Source organism: Dendropsophus ebraccatus, chromosome 9 (assembly GCF_027789765.1).
Source record: "Dendropsophus ebraccatus isolate aDenEbr1 chromosome 9, aDenEbr1.pat, whole genome shotgun sequence".
NCBI lineage: Eukaryota > Metazoa > Chordata > Amphibia > Anura > Hylidae > Dendropsophus > Dendropsophus ebraccatus.
In genome coordinates, this window is record NC_091462.1 from 51,981,944 (window position 1) to 52,003,784 (window position 21,841).

General features: G+C 44.1%; 1 protein-coding gene across 3 annotated transcripts in view; it reads left to right on the forward strand.

Annotated features, from left to right (window-relative positions):
- The first annotated feature begins 1,453 nt into the window (after nt 1–1,453).
- The window catches only part of MAP3K13 (mitogen-activated protein kinase kinase kinase 13), a 73,047-nt gene continuing 52,659 nt past the window's right edge, over nt 1,454–21,841 (forward strand). For 2 of the 3 annotated variants that reach the window (XM_069983275.1, XM_069983277.1), the window contains exon 1: nt 1,454–1,532. The gene's annotated coding sequence lies outside the window, so the exon portion shown is untranslated. Of the gene's footprint in view, nt 1,533–20,992; nt 21,066–21,841 lie in introns of those variants that run through there. The other variant, XM_069983276.1, reaches the window with a different exon arrangement.

A 21,841-nucleotide genomic window follows, 5' to 3' on the forward strand; every position in this document is an offset into this window, starting at 1 on the left:
TCTCCCATAGAGTTCAATGAAATTTCTTCTGTTCATCTCTAAAAGGCCAAAGGCAAAAAAAGGCATTTACAAAGGCTGAAAAAATACCAAAAAAAGGACACAATTGCCTAAAAAAAAGCAAGATAAACTTTGGTGCCTTTTCGGCAGTTTTTTTGAGAGCCAGCTAAACACCACAAAAAAGCTGTGTCTGGGGGAACCCCGACATCAGCTTATGGTCAGGAGACAATCCGTTTTCAGGGTAGGTTCAAACGTGCCGTACTGTCACTTCAAGGAGATTGCATATTCTCAAGATTTACATACTTGCGAGTATGTAAATGCTGCCCCCTTAACCTGCATGGACTTTACCTGGTCTATGCTTTGGCTGCATTTGAGGCTCCCGGAGGTCTCACCCAGCCAATCAGGGACTGCAGTGGGGCCATGCACTGATTGGCTAAGCGGGACCTACGGGGACAAGGAGTCTCAGATGCAGCCGGGGCACGAATCAGGTAAAGTATGCTCCGGGCGGCGGCAGGTTAAGGGGGTTGGCATTTATATAGTATGTAATCTCATTGAAGTGACAGGGAAGGTATCAGCAGCGGATTTCACTGCAAACTTGCAGTGTGAAATCTGCTGCGAATACAGTACATGTGAACCCACCCTCAAAAGGACTTTTCATCTCTTAGTAGCAGATACTGCCTTGAATGGTAGCTTTTTTCCTTTAAAGGAGAAGTCTGGCGAGGGGCAGGGGGGAATTTGAATACAAGTACGGACCTACCTCTCCCGTGTCCGTGGTGAGCGACGGGACCCCCACTGGAAGGAGCGCCATCCTGCTCCAGTCACTAACTGGCCGAGTGGCCTGTCCATCAGCCGGGTTGTGATGTGTCAGTGCTGGAGAACTCGGAGCCCAGCAGGGGTCCCGAGGCTGGTCCCGCCGCTTACCACGGGCCCGCCGGCTGCCCGATATTATAAATCGACAGACTTCTCCTTTAATGCCCTTGATCATTTTTGCACTGTGTATACCTTCCCTTGATCATGTTTGCACTGTGTATACCTTTCCTTGATCATTTTTGCACTGTGTATACCTTTCCTTGATCATTTTTGCACTGTGTATACCTTTCCTTGATCATTTTTGCACTGTGTATACCTTTCCTTGATCATTTTTGCACTGGGTATACCTTTCCTTGATCATTTTTGCACTGGATATACCTTTTATCATTTTTGCAGTTTGTATACCTTCCCTTTTTACTGTATGTCACTTCTACCTGTAGCACTGTTCTAGCTGTTTTCTATTGGCTTTAATGTTTGTATTTAGTCCTTTTGGCTTCCATACAGACCTGTAGTTGAATCACCTGTGTAGCTGTAGAGGCAGCTTCCGCCCTAGTCATTAGCCCTCCCCCTCCTCATGTCCCCGTGTCACTGGATACACACAGGCGCAGGTGAGCGTTCTCCTGTCGCCTCCCACATTCCTCCGTACTCTGACCACGCAATGCTGAAAGTGCCGGATCATATGTGTCAGGAAAGGCTGAAGAAGTGACAGCACCTGCCAATGTCTGGTATGTGTGTCTTGCACCGATCATGTTGTGTTATATTTCCCTATCTCCTCACACTTCCTCTGCTCACAGTTGTTATTATCCCCATATGAATAAGGTCCCAGGAGGCTGGGAGTTTTGGCTGCTCTGCTCTGTAGATTGCTATTCACCTGGGGGACAGACATACGGCTCCTTTGTCTATAAGACAAGGCCAGGTTTTACACCAGAGAGGCTCACACTTCTGTGTATTTGTGTATCTCTATCTGTTTTGACTGTAATGAGTGAGAATTCTGTAATGTGTCCTTACATAGCACAGAGTATATTAATGTGTTGTGATGGCTTTCCGCATAGTCGAGAAGTTGTAAAACTACACATCCTAACATTGTGATGAACTGTGAGCATAAGAAATCTAGCTCTGCTACTTATGACAATATATGGCTACTTGGCTATATGGCTACTTAGTTGCACGTTGATGATTTGTGTTCTGTAATTGTAGTGAGTTTATAGTCCATTACATTGTATGTATGGTATATTTTCCCATCCTCCGGGCTAAGGCAATAGATTACGGATTTTGTCATGACAGCATATTGGGTAAATGGTCATAAAGATACTTGGCATCATTGTAGACTACATAAACCAAGCTAGCTCAGACATGTTAAATGAATAATATATGAGGTGTGTCCTTCTGCCTTCGAGGTTTAACATTACCTAGATATTATCCAAAGCTAATGAACTGGCTGGCTGTCAGTCTCAGGACGGCAGTATAACGTATCTATTAGAATGTTATTCCAATGCTGCGTTTACACAGAACGATTATCGTTCGAATTTTTTCGCAATGACGATCGCATTTGAGCGATAATTGTTCCGTGTAAACATAGCGAACGATCAAGCGATGTTGTTGATCTTTCAACATCTTAAATCGTCGTTCGCTAAAAATTTGCAGATCGCTTGGTGTAAACAGTCTTTCAAAGATTCACCCTTTTTTCTAATGATTTATTCACCTAAACGCTGATCATTATAAAAACCAAATTGATGCTTCAAAATCGTTAAACGATTGATTGGGTGAATTATCGCCTGTGTAAACGCAGCATTATACTTTTCAATCTATAAAAAAAAAATACTACAAGTGATAAGGCTAAATGTTAGTGCCTGTATGTTATTATGTTTCAGATAGTAGGCTTATACTGTCACGTAGTAATGGACATGAAAGGCCTTGTATTATTGGGCCTCTACGGCCATTGTAGCTGGAGAAGACAAATAATTCTTCCCTGAATGCATCCTACACAAATGTTGTACAGGTAGGAGGGGTCAAGCGTGAGAGGTGGCCTTGTGCTTAGAAGTTACATGTCTAAGCCCTTCAGTTCCCATGCTGTGATGAAGCACTGCCACACAGCGCTATGCAGAGTAGGGTCCTTCCTGTGTATTCTTATATACAGTACCCAGGGGGAGGCTGCCCATTGATATATCACAGAGCCTCAGCCTCTCTCTGCTAGTGGCGATATCACTTACTGCTCGCTGCGCTGTGCTCGCTAGCTACTGTCAGCCTCCCCTGGGTACTGTATAAGACTATACAGTGCGGTGGAGGGTAGGCGGGGTAGTTAGGGGGTTGGTTGCTCTGCATAGCGCTGTGGGGCAATACTTTTTCAGAGCAGGGGTCCAGGAACTGACACAAAACATTGGTGGCAGCAGAGGGGGTTGTTATGTCCCTCTTAATATAAATTGAGTCCCCATAGAACTTCTGTAAGGTCACAAGTCCTAGTACTGGACCCCAGCATGAAGGGCTTACTATAACACAGTCTCAAAGGACTGTTTTAGACAGGCAGGCCCATGCATAATATAAGAATATACTGTATATGTCAGTCAAACAACTACGATTTTTAGCATTGCACAATCTTAGCAATCAGCTGACAAATCAGTGATTGAGTGTTTGTCGATCATGCGGTTACACTGCTAATTTTCATGTATAAAAACTCATTACTTTCTCAGATGACTCTGCTTTAGCGCTTACTTTGTTTAGTCTAGGTGCTGCTTCAGCATCATTTACCCAGGTGATCTTCATGTCATAGGTGGTACTCATCTGTCATCTCTTCAGGAGCCCTATGGCCTCAGCTGTCTCTCAGGCTGCTCTCTCTCACTGCTCAGTAGGCATTGGAAATGTCCAGTAATAGGAATTGCATAGTATTGTTTTATCCACAGCCCAGGTAGTAGTCACATGGACCAGCATTCTGTTCTTCTTCCTCTCACACCATTGTGTCAGTAGCGGCTTATCACACATGACAATGAAATTCTGATGTTTCTGTCACAGCACCGACCATACATAACACACAGCCCATGGTAAAGTGAGCCTGGTGACTTGCCCATGAAATGGTCATATGGTCTCTTTTTTACCAATTACAGTGGGTGCTGTGCTTGGGAAACTGGACAGAATGTAGCACTGGCCCAGTTGCTGCAGTCCTTTCAGTTATGCTGCTGAAAGAGGCCTCTGTCATTATGGAATACCATTGTCATGAAAGGGATTGTCTTAGGGGCCTATTTCACGGAGCGATAATTGGCCGAATCGGGCCGATTCGGCCGATTATCATTCTGTGGAATAAATACAACGATCAGTTGATCTTTGATATAGGTTTGAACCTATAATTGTCGGCGCCGACCACGCATTGCTTCGTGTAATAGCAGTGCGCGGACGGTGACTGACGATTTACCTTACCTATTCAGGCTGCAGGACTCCTCTTGCGGTCTTCTTCTTCCCGGGTCCCTTAGCTGACAGGCCGCTTAGCCAATCACTGTCCAGGACCGCCGCGGCCAGTGATTGGTTGAGCGGCCTGTCAGCTGAGACAGGCCGCTCTGTAGCTTGAGCGTGCGGGACCCGTGAAGAAGAAGACTGCAAGAGGAGCCCTGCAGCCTGAATAGGTATTGTATAAAGTTTAAGCAAGGGCTGCAAGGACATCGCTAACAATGTCCATGCAGCCCTTGTTAAACGAAAATCGGGACGCGGAATAGGCCCAGTAAACGAGCACCAATCTAGCAGATCGGCGCTCATTTACAGTTATTATCGGGCCCTTCTTGGCCCATGTAATAGCACCCTTAGTTTACAACAATGTGTAGGTAGAAGTAGGCACATGTCAAAGTTATATCTACGTGAATACCAGGATGCAAGGTTTCCAGCAGAATATTGCACAGGGCATCACACTGCCTGTGCCATTTTCTCCTCCCATAGTGCACCCTAGTGCCATGTTTTTCTCTGGTATGTGATGCCCACAAAGCCATTAATTCACATAATATAAAAGCAAATGTGATTCATCAGACCAGACTTTTTACTTCCATTGCTTTGTGGTCCAGTTCTGATGCTCATGTCCACATTGTAGGCTTTTGGAGATGGACAGGTCTGACTAGTCTGTGGCCGTACAGCAAGCTGGGATACATTGTGCATTGTGACACCTTTCTGTTGTAGTCAGCATGATCTTTGCCAATAATGGGCAGCACAGTGGCGCAGTGGTTAGCACTATGGCCTTCAGTACTAGGGTCCAGGGTAGCAATCCAGCCAGGGCAGCATATGCATGGAGTTTGTATGTTCTCCCTGTGTTTGCATGAGTTTCCTCATACCCTTCAAAAACTTACTTAAGTTAGACTATGGGCCACAACAAAGACAGAAATAGATGTGGTAATCTCTGTACATGGCTGCAGTACTACAGTAGTTCTTCTGTGTGGTTGTGTAGACTGCTAGCCTTTGTAGCCATCTTTGCATCATCGAGCCTTGAGCACTTCCATCCCCAGTTTAATAGTCGTCCTTTACTGGTGGAGAATTGTTCACTCCTAATAACCACTGTATACTAGGAACACCCCCATTAGACCTCATGTCAGGGGTTCAAAGAAGATACCCTCTATCAGCAAGTCCTATATTATAGTGCAATGCTTTCTAAAAAATCTTGTTAAAGGCGGGCAGCCTCTTTAAGTCTGAAAATGATGGATTACACCCACAAGCATTTTAAGTAATGATTCCCTCTCAATGTTCTTAAAGGGGTTCTATATCTATAGACTTTTCCTCTTTTGTTAGGAATTCAAAACTTTTGACATTTGTATGACACGTCAACAGGATTTTTTTTAAAAACTTTAAACACTTTAAAGTTTGCTGCATCATTGTGTGTAAAGCGATAAATGTCAAGTTAACGTTTGCTACATTTGTAGCCTGAGTGAAATATGTTTTGGGAAGTAGAAATAACTTGGACCATCATGATGTTGCCAAGTTAAACAAAGTGTGGTGGAGTATAATACAACTAGATTTACTAGATGGAATGACAATCACAATTAATAGAAAAAGTCAATAACAATCACTCTGTGGTGTACTCCCTCATCACAACATTTCTGTCCTAGCGTACACAAAATATTGTGGAGGTAGAAACTAATCTTTACCTTCAATATAAATACAAGTTAACATATAAGATCGCCTAAAAGTTTATTGACAGTGAAATCTATTCAGTTCTAGGGTGCATTTTTGGACTTAAAGCGAATGTACCAGCAGTACATTGCTTTTCTGTTTTTAGACAGACACAGGGTTGCCAATGCCGCAGTCCATTCTTTGAAACGCAGTCCGGTTCCTGCACACAGTGCCGTTCTGTTACAGAGCACCAGCCTGGCCTGAAGCAATGGATGCAGTCTGCCTGCCCCCAGTGGGAGGAAACAACCTCCCCTCTATGACGCGGCTCCATTAGAATGCATTAGTGCTTAGCAATAGACCACGGAAACTGGGCCGCGGTTTAAGAAAAGGACAGCGGCACCGGCCTCCTTGTACTGGTGCCAGTCTGTTCCTGGTACAAACAGAAAAGCAATGTACCACTGGTACATTCGCTTAAAAAAAATGCCCAGTTTTTGTTTTTTTGTTTTTTTTTGGCCATTTTTAATTTAGTGTATAATAGCATAGAAGTTTTTTTGGCGTTTTACCACTTTACCAATCATCAATTAACCAAGCTGTGTTATAGGTTCTGTAGGAGATTGGTGCTCATTTACTCAGCAGCTCGGGCTGTGTAATACATCTGTAAGGTTATCTAAATGTCCCCTTTAGATCTACACTTTGCTTTATTCAGTTGTTTTTCTTTTTTGTCTTAGAGAAGAATCTATACTATTAATGCCTCATTTGTTCTGAAAGCTTTGTTTAAATATCTTACAGTAACAAAGCACCAATTGCACAAGGGTAGCAGAGGTCTTTCACCAACAGGCAGCTGTTAACATTCTTCTACCAGCCGCAAGGCTATTATGTGTCTAGTTTTATTCTTAAGTCTTGTCATGGAAGATTATAGGGGCATACCAATTGCTTTCCATCACATTGCTGGAGACAACTTATGGATCATTAGAAAATTTTTGTTGTAAACTGCAATTGAATTTTTTTTTTTTTGCATTCAAGTTCTACTGCAAATATATGCATCTTGTAAGAATCGGCAATGGATCCTATGGGACTTTTCTTTTGACAAAGCATTGATAGGGGAAAAATTTCTTTCTCTAATCTTACAGAACAAGACCACTGGGGGGTAAGGCACATTGCAAGTAGCGTTGAGCAAATTTGTTAAAATGTTCAGCTTCGGCAACTTTATCCAAAATCGAACGTTCAGTGTTTGAATTTCTGTATCCATGAGTCCAGACATTGTCTGGACTTAGCATTAATATTACATCTAGCTCCAACTTAAATAAGGATTGGGAAGTTGAGATCCAACCACCTGATCCTTAGCTCCTAAATCTGTAGTCAGGAGAGAGTCAGGAGGCCACCATGCAGATGGTTGGCCAGTCCCATAAAAATTGTAGGGTTCAGAGGATATTTATGTAATGCACGTGGCCAACTTTAACATGCAACCTCATTGATAAGGTCATTATGGCCAAGGAAGAGGACAGAAGACTGAGATTATATTACACAACAAAAGATTTGACTGGAGTAGTGTGCCTGGGGCAATAAAAACACATCATGTGGCATGTCGAGTCTTGTTTTTCCAGACAAAAACATGGGTTTGACAGGTAGGACTTTGACATCATGACTTCACATAGATTGAAGAGTGTTTACTGTAAAGAGTTAGGGCTTTCTTCTAAATATCAGGCTTAACTTCTTAGTTTTAGTGCAGCGAAGTCTTAAAGGGGTTATCCAGCCTTATAAAATGTATGGGGTATTCACAGAAAAGACCTTAAATATAAAAAGAGAAGGGTTCTGACTCCCAACACCCAGCCATTCACCTTATTGAAGGGGCTGTATCTGCAGGAAATGTACACTCACCGGCCACTTTTAGGTACACCATGCTAGTAACGGGTTGGACCCCCTTTTGCCTTCAGAACTGCCTCAATTCTTCGTGGCATAGATTCAACAAGGTGCTGGAAGCATTCCTCAGAGATTTTGGTCCATATTGACATGATGGCATCACACAGTTGCCGCAGATTTGTCGGCTGCACATCCATGATGCGAATCTCCCGTTCCACCACATCCCAAAGATGCTCTATTGGATTGAGATCTGGTGACTGTGGAGGCCATTGGAGTACAGTGAACTCATTGTCATGTTCAAGAAACCAGTCTGAGATGATTCTAGCTTTATGACATGGCGCATTATCCTGCTGAAAGTAGCCATCAGATGTTGGGTACATTGTGGTCATAAAGGGATGGACATGGTCAGCAACAATACTCAGGTAGGCTATGGCGTTGCAACGATGCTCAATTGGTACCAAGGGGCCCAAAGAGTGCCAAGAAAATATTCCCCACACCATGACACCACCACCACCAGCCTGAACCGTTGATACAAGGCAGGATGGATCCATGCTTTCATGTTGTTGACGCCAAATTCTGACCCTACCATCCGAATTTCGCAGCAGAAATGGAGACTCATCAGACCAGGCAATGTTTTTCCAATCTTCTACTGTCCAATTTCAATGAGCTTGTGCAAAATGTAGCCTCACCCGGTGTGGTCTTCTGCTGCTGTAGCCCATCTGCCTCAAAGTTCGACGTACTGTGCGTTCAGAGATGCTCTTCTGCCTACCTTGGTTGTAACAGTTGGCTATTTGAGTCACTGTTGCCTTTCTATCAGCACTAACCAGTCTGCCCATTCTCCTCTGACCTCTGGCATCAACAAGGCATTTCCGCCCACAGAACTGCCGCTCACTGGATGTTTTTTCTTTCTCGGACCATTCTCTGTAAACCCTAGAAATGGTTGTGCGTGAAAATCCCAGTAGATCAGCAGTTTCTGAAATACTCAGACCAGCCCTTCTGGCACCAACAACCATGCCACGTTCAAAGGCACTCAAATCACCTTTCTTCCCCATACTGATGCTCGGTTTGAACTGCAGGAGATTGTCTTGACCATGTCTACATGCCTAAATGCCCTGAGTTGCCGCCATGTGATTGGCTGATTAGAAATTAAGTGGTAACGTGCAGTTGGACAGGTGTACCTAATAAAGTGTCCGGTGAGTGTATAATAGACTGTGTTCTGCTTTCTGCCATCAATTGCTGGTGTTTTATGGACTGCTTTATAGCATGATAATAAAATCTATAGCTTAAACAAATAGTAACAACTACTGGCTTATTGGTTTGCTTCTCTGTGTACTTTCATTCCTGCTGTTTCTCTTTACTAGAGTTATTGTTCCGAGTCTTCATTTACCTGGTGTACACGCTTAAGATTCTCCAAATTTGTGATTCTATTAAAACTTGTCCTCTGGATTCTATACAGATGTCCAGTACATTGTACATACCTCAGAAAGCTCAGGCTGATTTATGCATATTACAGTGGACAGCCATGAAAAATGTTTTGAGTAGCCTTCAGAACATGTTAAACAGGATAATTTTGGTAACTTCAGACCTTACACTTGTTTTATGTGTATCCACCAGGCTCTATGTCAGCTATCTTGTCAGCAAGAAAACTGGTTGCCAACATGCTCATTTACTTTAATGAGCCAAACTTTTTTTTAATTTATAACATGTTTTATTTCTTTTGCAAATACCCAATACACAAGAAAACACCTGACAATTATTTACTTAACCCATTCCGAGCCCAGTACAGAGAATACTTCCCAAATATATATCACCGACCTCTTACAACAATTTAAAGTGCTGTGGAGTCTCCCCGCGGCCTAACTTTTCATTAGCCAAAAATCCTGGGGTGCCTATCTGACCCCCAATAAGCCACCCCCTACTATGAGCAATAGTTACCCTTCTCTATCTGCGCGGAGGCTCCCCCCCCTCTCAGCCCAGACCCGCCCCCTGAGCCACTCCAGCCGGACCATACCTTCACAACTTATAACAAACTTATCACCTTCTTATTAACCACATAAATAAACCACATAAATACATCAGATCTCCAGGTGAACCCATCCTCCGTGTCTACCCTGCCCACACAATACCTTCACATACTTAATCCCCCCTGCCTACGCCCGCCACCCCCCTCCTCTCCCTTAGGGGAGGAGGCGACCAGCATGCGCGAGAGGACCTCTTCTCTTAAACATACCAGTGTCAGTACTCCACAGTAACCGCTGCAGAAGTACCACACATTCCACTTCAACCCAGCCAACCGTCAAACCATTTATTGTGATCAGTACGGATAGCCGGGACCATCGGTTTACCAACCAACCACACTTGTAGGGGTTATGCACGGTCTAGATCCACCCAGGGTCCAGAGAAAAAGAAAGGAAAAAAACTAACAAAAAAAGCACATATACACTCACCCGTATAGACATAAGCACAAAACAGACACACACAACCCACATATCCAGCTCAGACCAAGCCCAGGAGGCACCCCAGACCGGGGCGGGCACGGGTGACCCAACCCCCCCCCCCCCCCCCCCCACACACACACAGCTCTATCAGCACCCTATCTCTTTAATGAGCCAAACTTACTTGTGACTACAAAGCCCGGAAAACCCCTTTAAGAAAATGTGATTCTTATAGAGCTGGTAGATGTATTATTACTGCTGACTTGTCACTTGATCAGGTGATGGGTGGATACTTCTTCAAGAATTTTTGTCATCTGTCCAGCACACAGGTACTTGTCACTAGCAGATCCTGAAAGAGGGGAGTTTCCTTTGAAATTTGTTCCTTTGAAAGATATGAAATATGAAGTAATGAACTATAATACTATACCAAATACTTGGTAAAGAGGTCACATTCTCATAAAGTCTTTTATATCATCGGATTCCTTTAAAGACTAAACTGTCCCTAATGTACTGTATGCAAACAGTATAATCAATGTACCTTTGCTCTTTTCAACCTTTGGCCACGTCTGATAACATGTTGTTTTTCTGTGGGTTGAGCAGTTTTACATTTGCAGACTCATTTGTAGACCGGGTGACTGGGCATTCATCTCTGTTTCCAGTCTCTGGAGTTGGGCAGTAAGGGGGTGCGATGATATTTTCTAATCAATAAGAGATTACGATTTCCCATGGTTGAAGGTGTGTTTGTATGAGTATCTGACCTTAGCCATTTGGCTGCTTCATTACAGCGCTGTTCATACTGTATTCATACAGGTTCCTGCTTCCAGCATTATATTGGAGATGCTGCCGTGCAGGGAGGGGGATTACACTACAGCCTTCCACGTCCATGTCGTCCATGAAACACGGAAAGTGTGAATAAGGCTTAAGATAGCTGTTAGGGCCAGGAGATATGCTGCACCTTTTATATATCCGTCTTTGCTTCAAGAATGTAGAAAATTGCTTTTATTCTTCAGTGCAAAGTGAGAGAGGCTTACCCAAGCTTCCGATCTGCTGCTTTCAGCTGACGTGAATAAGGCCTAACAGTGTCAGCAGTTTGCCACATGAATTGCAGCTGGCAGATTTAAAAATAAAATCCAAAGAAAAGGGTTTTTCAGTCAAAAATGATTGAGGGCTAATCTTTAGGACAGGCCATCATTCACTGATCTGCAGGAGTGTCATTCAAGTGAATGGGACAGGAGCTGCAGTACCAAGGCATGGCCACTATGCGTCCAACCCTGTTCACTGCATGAATCCAGCCACAGCAGCCTCACTAAACTGCAAGGAGATAACCTTTTAACCATGTCACTTTGTAATTGTTTAGTTATTGTAACCTTAGTCTCTTAGTCTCGACCTTAGTTCGGTCTATGATCACACAAAGAATTTTATGAGGTTGTGTTCACACACCATCAAAATGAGTGCTGTTTTTATTGGTCAGCCGCCAACTAACAACTAACAATGGACGTGTGTGAACATAGGCTAAGAGCGTATTAGCCTGATATTAGGAGCAAGCAAGCGACAACCGCTTACTGTTGCTATTACATGCACAAACATCAAGCAGGAAGGAGCTGTTGGGAGGGCTGCCCGGATGATGTTTGGATCGTCCAGGTTGGCCAAAGAAGATAGCGGCGCTCTGCTGGCTTCTTTTACACAGAGCAGCAGCTATCATTATGGGGATTTGGGTTCATGCAGAAAGGCAACGATCAGCCAACATTGTGCATGTCGGCTGATTGTTGCTATTAGACAAAATAATTATTGTCCAGAGCTGCCCATAATCGGCCAAAAATCACTTTGTGTAATAGTACCCTAAGAAAGGATTTGAAGAGATGAGATTTGTAGCCGCTAACATTACAGCCCACGTGGAGATGGTTTCCACTCATGCACATATCTATGCTATACACTTGTATATTATTAATCAAGTTAGTCTTGAGTACAGTGCTTGACTGGTCTCAGCTGTCCAGTTATGGATCTTGAAATATGTCCCAGTATACTTAATATCCTGCCATGTGTTTTGTGGTGAACACTTTGGTGACAGCCCCAATTGTACATTACAGTGGCTTATCCAGCAGAGTGACTAACATAGTTTCCAGCTATCCATGATCTTTTGGTATTCAGAACTAGAGCAGAGACCGTGTGGTCTCCCATTATATGCACCATGTGTACTGTATTTGTTTATACACTCATCTATGACTGACAGGCAGTGTTGGACTGGGGTACCTTGGGCCCACCAGGGAATATTTTATGCTAGGGGCCCACCCTACATACAACAGAAATACCCAGTGCCAAACCTTTCACATTACTATAGCGAATTTCCACAGTGCTGTGTATGTGACCAGCAATGCTCGCTCACTGTTACTAACTGGTGGGAGTTGTAGTTTTGCAACAGCCTGAAGGCCAAAGCTTTTCCATCCCTGTTCTAGTGTATAGGAGCTGTCCAGGCATGATGGGAGTTGTAGTTTTGCAACAGCTGGAAGGCTGAAGGTTCCCCATCCCTGTTCTAGTGTATAGGAGCTGTCCAGGCATGATGGGAGTTGTAGTTTTGCAACTGCTGGATGGCTGAAGGTTCCCCATCCCTGCTGTATGCAAACAGCACAGCCGTCCACTTAAGTTTCTTGAAAGGTGAAGTCCCATGAAACTAACTGGGGGATTATATGTCATCCTGAAGCTGCTAAACAGGGATGCAGACCTCCTGCTCAGGGGCCCACCGGGGGATTGCCCTGCTCCCCTGTGGGCCAGTCCGAGCCTGCTGACAGGTTTGCTAAATGTGCAAGACAACACCTTCTCTTTATTTGCTATATTGTTTATTTAATTCTAAACTCCAAGCAAAACTGCGGATGGTTACGCATGCAATAGGGACTGCTGTAGGAGAAATGAAGCCTAATGTAAAGATTATTCAATTGAATAGATGATCATGCATTCCATGGATAGGCCGAGTCTGCCAAAGACTTTTTGGCTCCTCTAAATGAGGACTTGTTTTTTGTGGGAGCAGTGTCTGAAGAGGGGGCGGGGGGGTCTTTTGGTCTGTTTTGAGGTCTGAATTAAAGTGGTTATCCCAATCTTTAAACCAATCACCTATCTACATAACAGGTGATAAGTATCTGACTTCTGGGACCCCCCCCCCAAAAAAAAAGTATAGGGTTTCTGTGTCCCATTGTGTATGGCACTTCTGAACGTAGCAAAGCACTGTACTTAGCAATGTTCATAGAGGTCTCATAGAGAATTATTGGAGAAGGGGTGAAGTTTGTCTGCTGCAGCCTTATTCACTAAGTGAACGAGGGACCTCTGATCTCATGGTCAGTGGGATTCCAACTTCCAGTGGTTGAACCCATGATCAGATATTTATAACCTATCCCATGGGTAGGTTTATAATATGGAATATTCAATATTATTTTAGCAGTTTGGTCTGCAAATTATTTAGTGAGTAACCTTCTGTTGCTATCTCTATTATTGTCCTCTGTTATATCTGGAGTGTAGTATTTTGAGCTTTTTTCAACATACTATTGATACAGTAATGGTAACACATATAGCAGCAGGCATATTGTTGGTTGTAGCAGCAGGCTAGTGGTATTAGAGGGTGGAAGTTTGTGTTGCTATAGTGGATGGGGTTTGCTGTAGTGGTGAGGGGGCCAAAGCTGTCTGGACGGTAAAGTCTGCATGTGTCAGAAGAAGGTGTCATGGCTGCCAGGGCAAGATGCAGAAGTAAAGACATCAGCTGTCACTGAATGGAATGGTTTTGTATTTTATGACTGTGTTTGATCAGGTCAGAACCGCTCTAAAATGGACATATAAATGCCCTTTACAACCCAAAGTATTTTACACAGTTAAACATATAGGGGGACATTTATGAAGGCTGCGCCACTTGCGTACGCCAGGGAGAAGGTGCAGATTCGCCTCTTCTTCTTCTTGATATACACCTGCTGTATCCCCCATCCGCCTATGCGGGGAGGAGGCATGGCCTTGTCAGGCCAGTTTCACTAAGAGGCTCTTAGTGAATCCCGCTGGGCAATTTGGGGAGGGACCTAATTTAACAAGTATGCCGGTCTTCATAAATGTCCCCTATAAAGTATAGGGGATAACTAGCTGGTTCCCAATGTTACGTCCCCTGAGTGAATGCTGCATGCATGGCTGGCCATCACCGCATGCACTCCTTGTGAAACTTCCAAACATTGTTGAGCATTCAGCTGTGTTCAGAAGTCCCATGGGGAATGAATGGAGCAGTGGCTCAGTTTGCATGCTGCTATCCCAATCATTTAAGGGCAAAGCTTCTGTTCTTGTGATTGGTGACGGTCTGGTCATTGGAACTTTCTTCAATCAGCTACTTATGTTGTGGATAGGGAAAAACTTTTAACCTTGGAATAACCCCTTCACTTTTATTATGTAGATTGTTTTGATTATGGTTGTTGTGAAGTAAAATAATTTTTAGTTAAAAAAGGGACTCCAATGACCTGATCGAGGGAGAGCCATCCCTCTAACAAAATCCTTACATGTTATAGTCACTACTGATTGTGACAACTCCTGTGCCCCTGCAGTGCCATGTATATGGATAGTCTGGTGTCCTACATGTATAGTGTGTAGTATGTGTATAGTGTAATGTCTAGTGCAGAGCCAGAGGGAAATATGTATGGCCCAGGTATTGTGCCCTTTGTGTTCCTTGGGTCCCGGAGCCATGCACATGTTCTTTGAATCTCTGTGTGAAGCAGTCGCCCATAGCAGCTCTTCTATTTCAGATCTCATTTTTCAGAGCCATGTTGAAACTGAAATAAGCAATCTGATACATTTTATTATTTAGGTTTTTATCTTTGGTTCAGTGATTTGTGACAGTGGTACAATTGATTGTAAATGTGTTTTTTCTTCAGGTTATCTGAGACTCTATTCACACCACATTTTTACATACAGTTGGCAGTATGCTCGTGAACAATGAATAAAGGTGTCCTTATACTGTCCTTATAAAGGTGTCCGTACACTGCATTAGTAAAGCTGGCTTCTGACATCTTGTGACCAATAACGTAATGCCATATTGTAGCTGTGTCGCACTCAGTTTCAGATAATGTATAGACCTCTGTGCTACACAGCAAAAGGCAACATTTGCTTTTTTCTAGATAAACATGGTGAGACTCAAATAACCACAATTAAGTGAGTGAGTCAGTACATTTTTGGGGACTGAAGATGTGGCACCAGTATTTCTGAAACAGCGGCACGTGTTGGCTGTTCCTGACAAACAGTATCAAGAGTGTACAAGACTGGATGTCTGGCAGAAGACAAAACAGTAGCACATTTGGTATCTCAGCAGTGGCATACCACAGTGGAACACCTGAGCCAGCAGTACAGCAGCAGGACATGAAACACATATTTCCACTCTAAGCAAGCAACATACCTTGGTTAAATCAATCACTGTCTGAAGACCAACAATATTGCCCCTGATGACCTGGCATGATCACAAACAATGCCTCTCATGGGCCAAGGGAAGACGTCAGTGAACCTTTGACACATTGCAGAAAGTCGTCTTTAGTGACAAGTCTTGCTTCCCAATGAATCTGGGGCTAGCTGGCTCTGCATGCTGCATAAACTGCATGAGGCCATATTCCATGGATAAAGCATTGGGGTTCAACAGGCCAGTGGTGGCGATGTCATAGTCTGGAGAGCATTTTCCTGACGTGCCCTAGGACTATTGGTCATTATGCCACCATCCTTGAATAGTGAGCGTTATTAGGACCGGTTAGCTGACCATCAGCACAGATATCTTCAGGACATATTCCCAAACCACAGTAACATCTTTTGATTGAGCAATGCGACGTGTCGGTGGGCTTGGATTACTAGGAAGTAGTTGCAAAGGAACTAGGAAGCAACGCAAAGAATTCTGTACACTAAGGGCCAGTTTACACAGAGTAAAATTCTGCTGTGGAATCCCGCCAGCCTCCATGTCATACTGACAGTCTATGGGAGGCTCGCGCGCCTCCTCTCTCTGCGCCTCTCCGCCAGGGATGAGCGGACCGTCGGACTTTTGGTCCGACGGCATCGGCGCTCTATTATCATGCCTTTGATCCCGGCCACATAGTTGCGATCCCCTGAATATGCGGCCAGGATATTCCAGGGAATTCAACAGCGATTTCCTGGAATATCCTGGCCGCATGTTCCCGTGAGCGCAACTATGCGGCCGGGATCAAAGACACGATAAGAGAGCGAACTGCTTTCAGACCAAAAGTCCGAGCAGTTCGCTCATCTCTACTTTCAGCTTGGAAGAAGAGGAAGCGTGCGAACCTCCCATAGACTGCCAGTATGACACAGAGGCCGGCCGCCAGTTTTACTCTGTGTGGGGGTGTCCGGGGTATAAAAAGAAGAGATACAGATACAGAGTGGTGCTGTGCCCCGAAAAACACAACTTTTTCACCCATCTGGTCCTCCCTTGTATCCTACTTGTATAACTCTATATTTTAACTGGAAAAGTTGAGGGTCAGCTTATACGCTGAAAAATATAGTATGTATGTCAGGAACTTACATGACTAGGATCCAGCGCCGTCCTCAGCCTCTGGGCCGCGGCGCCGCCTCCCAGCGTCCTCCCGGGTGACGTCACGGATACCCGACAGCGTCCCTAGTAACCAGGGACGCCGCAGGCTCCGTTCACACGGCCGCTCAGCTGAGCGGTGTTTGACAGATGTCACTGTTACTCGCTCTGCAGTGTAAAAGGTGCACATAATGAAGACTCAGGAGTCCGGACCAATGATGTTCTGGTTCGGGCTCCTGGTCTAGTATTTAAAGAGCCAGCGGTCATTTACTGATTGCTGGCTATTAGGTTAACTCCCTGGTCCCAGCTTCCCTGTCTGCTCCTGTGATACCCATTCCTAATCTCTCTGTTTGCTCGACTTGTTATCCGACCTCCCGCCTGACTACTTGACTATCCGATTGGTTGCTGATTTTGTACAGCGTTGTCTGTTTGGTTCTGACTTGGCTCGCTGACTGTCCTTATTGTGTTTGTTTGTCTGTCCTGTTGAGTGTTCCACATATACAGCGTAGGGAATGCCTCTGTGGTTGTCCACGGCCGCCTAGGGCCAACTGAGGCAAGTAGGTAGGGACAGTGGGTGGGTTCAGACTCAGGGCCCACTGTCTTGTTGTGTCCGTACCTCCCTGTCCTGACAATGTAATACTGTATTGTATGAAAACCATATGACATTCTCTGTGAATTCTCTATGCCTTGTGAATGAGGTTTTATCCATTCCCGATGTACCCTCCATTCATTAACCCATTTACCAGGTTTTAACGTTGATATTTCTATGTTAATCTATGATGACAAATGCACTGTAAAGCTATTGGGGCATGAACGGAAATAGCCTAATTTTATACTCCACATTGGCGGTAGTTCCTTTAGACAGTAAAGTTCCTTTTAAATCTTTAGAGGTTTAGTGCATTCAGTCTTTGTGTTATTGTATAGGATAGCCCCCACTGCCCACTAAAGCATTTATTTTGTCCATAGGAAATGCATGTCTATCCATAGGAAATGCATTCACGTTGTCATAAGGAGCCCCCAGCAAAATGCTGCTCAGATTGGTCAAGCAGAAATAGATTAAATAGAGATGTTGTGTAAATGGGTTTCTACACATATAGTAAAGTACGCTGTTTAGTCATCTAGCAAGAACCCAGTTCGCCTATTGATGGATATATATTTTATTAAGCTTATTCCAAAAATGCCAGTGACAACCAATATAGGTAAACTACTACACATATGAGGGTTGGGGTTGTCACCTAGCTGTTCCAGAAACAGATTACCAGCCAGTTTATGTACTCCTGTATTGTTATGCAAATGTTTATTCAGATTTGTAGAACTGCTGCATGACAAGCCATGTATACATGTAATGTCAGCTATATTGACTGCCTCCAGCTTAGTAGTAGTTATGTGTGCACTATAGGGTTCTATAGTTACAGGTTAGGACATGCGGCCATTGGTTAAAATAATTGAACAAGTTATTGTAACCAGATTGGAAAGTGGGTTAGACTAGAAGGGAACAATAAGTGACCCATGACCCATGCAAACCTTTTTCAGTTACATAGGACAGGCATTAACTTTATTGCAACACATCTTTTACATTTGAATATACCCTATGTACAAATGGCTGTATGAAGTGGCCGAGATTCCATGCACTAGAAGACAGAGGATCCTCCACCCAGCACTGTATATTGTAATGTACCTGTATGGTATTGGGACCAACACGCTACAGTGGAGCAGCACACCTCCAAACCAGGGGCTACTAGGTGTGTGTCTCAAACAACAGTTCAGCAAACACTACTGCGTATGGGGCTCCAAAGCAGATTGATGGTCACTGCACTTTGCATCAGTAAAAAAAAGCTTCAGTTCGTGACTGAACCCCCACTGATTGGCAATATTGGCTTCACTAAACATATGTTGACGCGAGAAATAAACCCCCTTCCACCATTGCGGGAAGAACACAAGTTTGTGGTGGCAGCAGTGTGATCTGGGGGATGTTTTCATGGCATACTGTGGAATCTTACAGCAACACAACATGCCATACAGCTGGAAAAGTCTGACATTGGTTGGAAGACTATGATCAAGACTTTCAACTACTGCTCTAGCCCCCTAATTTCCTAGATTTGAACCAAATTAAAACAACTCTGCACCCACAATCTCACCCCCCCCCCCCCAAAAAAAAACAAACAAACAAAAAAACGCTTGCACCTTCTGATAGCTGCTTCTAATCCAAGATCTGTCCTGGGGTCCGTTCGGCAGGTGATGCAGTTATTGTCCTAAAAAACAACTTTTAAACTGTCAGCCCCGTGCCCGCCCTCCTCATCATTAGGAATGCTCCAGGCAAGTATTCACCTATTCTTCAGCTGTGTGAATACTGAACATGGGCTGGATCATTAAGGCATCTGTGCAATGTTCACACAGGAGAAAATGTTCCAGTGGCATTCCTTACGATGAAGAGGGTGGGGAGAAGGGGATGGAGGGGTGGTGCAAGCCTAATGCATACAAACTCTAAGCCCTGGCCGTTGGGCACAGGGCTGCAAGTTTAAAAGTAGTTTTTTAGGACAATAACTGCATCACCTGCCGAACGGACCCCAGGACAGATCTTGAATTAAAAGCAGCTATCAGAAGGTACAAGTGGTTTGGGGGGGGGGGGGGTCAGATTGTGGGTACAGAGTCGCTTTAAGCATCTGAGGGACCACCTTGATCATCACGTTTGCTCTATGGATCCTCCAGCAGCTGTGGGATGCACTGCAGTCAGCATGACTCCAGATACCAGAACCTTATTGAGCCACTTTTAGCCCATTTAACTGTTGTTAATGTTTCACATGGTAGACACTCTGAATACTAGCTTGTGGTCACAATAATGTGACTCAACTGTGTATGTTACAATGTGGCAGAAGCAGTAAACTGGACAAATGTGAGGATATAAGGGATTTGACAAGGAACAAATTGCGATGGTTAGAATACGAAATAGGAGAAATCTCTAAAGCCACAGGTATTCTGGTGTCCCTAATATCCAATTGTTAGTGCCTAACAAATTACAGCTCTTTAACCAGTGACAGTGACATGCAGTTGGGAGCGAAGACTAGCAAATTTAGTGCAATTACACAAAAAACTACTTTAACACAAGCAGTTCTTTTCAGTAGCCTTTGCTCCCCGCATGCATCAATGAACCCTTGGCACCAATGATCCTGTTGCTGGCTTACCAGTTGTCCCTCTGAGGACCACTTTTGTCAGGGGGTAAACACTGCACATTGGGTACACTGCACAAGATGGTGCTGGTTGTCTAGCCTTAAAGAGGTTTTCCAACTTGCACAGGATGGGAGACAAGTAAGAGATTGCAGGGGTCCGACCTTCGTACCTCTCAGCCATTTCCAGAGCCGCACCTCTATTCATTCTCTATGGAGCCGCTGGAAAGAACCAAGAGCTCTACCCGTGTCTTTCCGGTGGCTCCCTATATTCTCTATGGAGCCACCAGAGAGAGCCAAGCACAGCAATCGGCTTTTTCCAGCGGCTCTATAGAGAATGAATAGAGCTAAAGGTCATGTTCCGTACCCACGGCGTATTCAAAACAAAGGAGCCAGGGGTCAATATTGACATTGACGGGGGGTACGACGATCAGACCCCCACAATTTCGTACTTGTCCCCTATCCTGTGGATAGGGGACAAGTTAGTTTTAAGTTGGAATGCCTCTTTTATTTTCCCATTTTTCCTTCTTCCAACACATCATCTTCAAGAAATGACTGGTCACTTGTTACCTATTATATCCTATCCATTGACAGACGCCATGTTCTTACAATAATCGGTGTTATTCAGGTCACCTGTCAGCGGCTTTAATGTTATGGCTGATTGATGTAAACAAATATAGATATGATAAATTATGCATATCTCTCTTTCTCTCTCTCTCTCTCTCTATATATATATAGATATATAGATATACATTTAGGATTTCTGTGTCTCAGATGGCTGCCCTTTTAGCACTTACAGGCACATGATGAGTGGCTGTGACTGGTAGACTCTGCTTATTCGCTGATTTCCCGGAGAGGGCTGGCTGCATGTGCACCGCTCAGTATTGGCTGCTTTTTGCTCCCCCTTCTAGCTCAGCTCATTGTGGACGTCACTGCGAGTTCCGTGCTGAATCCTAAAGCAGCTCATCCCTCTCCATTCATGAATCTCCTGTGACGTCAGAAGAGCCCTGGGCTCTCTTTGCAGTGGGCTGCAAGATTGTGTGGGTGGCATCTTCCCTACCCCTACAATTTCGTTTTCCAGCCCCCCTCTGCACCTTAGTGTATCTATATTTCCTGATTTGTTACTAGTTCATTCTTTTTCTTGGCATCCTTAAAGACACAACATGGACACCAGCCTTATGCAGCAATGTGAGTATCAGCTGTCAGCGTAACCTCTTTGTTTTATTCCTTACAGCGGGGGCACAGAGGTAGTAGAGAGGGTGGAGGGGGGGTTATGTGTTCGTGCTATGAAGGACAGATGGATGGGTGATGGTCCATCTGTCTCCTAAGATCTCTAGGGCAAATAATGATGCTGTGGGACCAGAAACCTGATACCTCCCTTGCAGGATGGATCCTGCCACACAGATGCTCAGCTGCTGTATTGTAACCATCGCTGCCCTGTCAAACCCCCTTCTAAATGAAGTGCAATTTTCCTTTGTAAGACTATACTGGGCCACAGCTGAGCAGAGATAAGCAGCAGGGGACCAGTAGATTTCTGCAGGAGACGCACAACCTTTATTCTTCTACCTTCCATATCTTCTCTAACCACATATCTGGAACCTTCAGTAGCCCCGGATGATCCCTTCTACAAGTTCTGGTAAACCGTCACTTATTTCTGGTTGTAATATTATATATGGTAATGTGTATTCTTATTCTGTGTCAGTGGTATGCTGATTCCTAGTTATGGATAGGGCTGTAGTAGCCAATGAGTTAACAAAAAGGTTAATACATTTAGGAAAGATTTCCTTTTAATGCATTGTACAGAAGTATGTTTTAGGCCTCAGGGTCGGTGGGCTGTATATGTCATTATCACCTTTCTTGGTATATAACACTATAACTTTAAAATAATAATATATAAAAATAGTATAAAAAAGAAATAAGATGAAAACTGTAAGAAAAACTAATGGAATTGTGCAATCTTTCAG